At 42.6% G+C, this 2071-nt stretch overlaps 1 pseudogene; it reads left to right on the plus strand.

The window, feature by feature from the left end:
* Positions 1 to 204: 204 nt before the first annotated feature.
* Positions 205 to 1723, plus strand: LOC143563093 (cytochrome P450 94B3 pseudogene; annotated as a pseudogene).
* The last annotated feature ends 348 nt before the right edge of the window (positions 1724 to 2071 follow it).

A 2071-nucleotide genomic window follows, 5' to 3' on the forward strand; every position in this document is an offset into this window, starting at 1 on the left:
GAAAATCCATATTCACTATTTAGGCACGTTTTTGTAATGGGAAAAACATAAACACCAGATATTGCGGCTTGCATGAAAAACATGTTTTTAATAATAACTTGTCCTTATCAAAACTAAACCACAAGTACTGTAGCACTCTCTCCACTTCACTTCATCATCTATATATATAACCATTCCATTACCACCCTGAACCATAAACCACCACCCACCCTCATCCACCATGTTTCTTCTCTCTCTCCTCCACTTTCTCTCTCTAGTTTCTGCACTTGTCTTCTTGTTCCATTTGCTTCAAATATTAATAACATCCACATCCACCAGCACCACCGATAATGGCCATAAATCATATCCATTCATTGGTTCATTCATTTCCTTCAGCCGGAACAGCCACCGGCTCATCCATTGGTTCACCGACCTCTTATCCGAGTCACCGTCACAAACCATCGTCTTGAATCGGTTCGGTAGCCGAAAGAACCAAATGATCGTCACCGCCAACCCCAAAAACATCGAGCACATTCTAAAAACACAATTCGAAAACTACCCGAAAGGCAAACCGTTTACCGATCTCCTCGGTGACTTTCTCGGGATCGGAATATTCAATGTTGACGGAAAGTTATGGAGCACTCAACGCAAATTAGCGAGCCACGAATTTAGCGCGAAATCGTTGCGCGAGTTCGTGGTTAGTGTACTTGAAGATGAAGTGACCAAAAGGCTTATTCCGTTACTCGAAAACGCGGTTGAGAATGGAGAGATGGTGGATATGCAAGATGTTCTTAGAAGGTTGGCTTTTGATACAATTTGTAAAATATCGCTCGGGTGGGATCCATGTTGTTTGGATTACACCCGAGCTGTCCCGCCACTGGTATCAGCATTTGATGTAGCGGCGGGGGCTAGCGCCATGCGTGGCACGGCGCCAGCGAATTGGGTGTGGAAAGTGAAAAGGTTGTTAAATTTAGGACGGGAACGACACCTTAAAGAAGCAGTTGGTGTCGTTCACCGTGCGGTGGATGAGATAATCCGTGAGCGGCGAGAACATATGGACGAAAGCGAGAATAATAGAGATTTGTTATCGCGGTTTATATCGTCCGGTCATGGGGACGAGCTCGTGCGGGACATGGTAATAAGCTTTTTAATGGCCGGAAGAGACACGACATCTGCAGCGATGACGTGGCTCTTCTGGTTGTTGACACGCTACCCGAGTGTCAAACAAGACATTATAAAAGATGTCACATTTCATGATGGTAAACTAACATTTGAAGATTTGAAAAAAATGGATTATTTAAAAGGGTGTTTATGCGAGGCAATGAGGTTGTACCCGCCCGTGGTGTGGGACTCGAAGCACGCGGCAAAAGCCGACGTGCTGCCAGACGGGACCGCAGTGTACAAGGGGAACCGGGTGATGTACTTCCCATATGGTATGGGGAGGATGGAAACATTGTGGGGAAAAGACTGTTTGGAGTTTAGACCGGACCGGTGGTTTTCTGAACCGGGTGGTTTCAAAATGGAAAGCCCGTATAAATTTCCGGTTTTTCAAGGCGGTCCGAGAGTTTGTTTGGGAAAAGAAATGGCGTTTATTCAGATGAAGTATGTGATGGCTTCGGTTCTAAGCCGGTTTGAGCTTGAACCGGTTAGTTTGAAAGAACCAGTTTTTGTGCCATTGCTCACGGCTCACATGGATGGTGGGCTCAAAGTTAGGGTTCGAAGGAGAAGTGGTTCGGACTTGTAATTTAGGCTTCATATTTTATATCCTTTTCTCTCTTAATTTTATCCAATATTAAAGATATTTAATATATAAGTATTAATGTATCAAACAGTTGTTTAGCTAGATAAAAGGTACATAACTGTATAATGAAGATAATACAGTACTCTGGCGCGTTTGTTATAATACATGATTTTTTAAAGATGTTTCCTGTTTAAATCATGTTTTTATTAGTTTTCTAAAGATCATCTTTTACTATTCTATGACTAGTTTACATATGACATGTGTAAACCGATGTTGGCCCTAACTCAAGGTTCAAACCTGCAAAATCACGAAAACAAAGACGAAAGAAATGGGAATTAAAGAACAAGATTT

Source organism: Bidens hawaiensis, unplaced genomic scaffold, assembly GCF_021521415.1.
Source record: "Bidens hawaiensis isolate Kalapana, Puna unplaced genomic scaffold, B.hawaiensis_p1.1 tig00021268_1, whole genome shotgun sequence".
Classification (NCBI taxonomy): Eukaryota; Viridiplantae; Streptophyta; class Magnoliopsida; order Asterales; family Asteraceae; genus Bidens; species Bidens hawaiensis.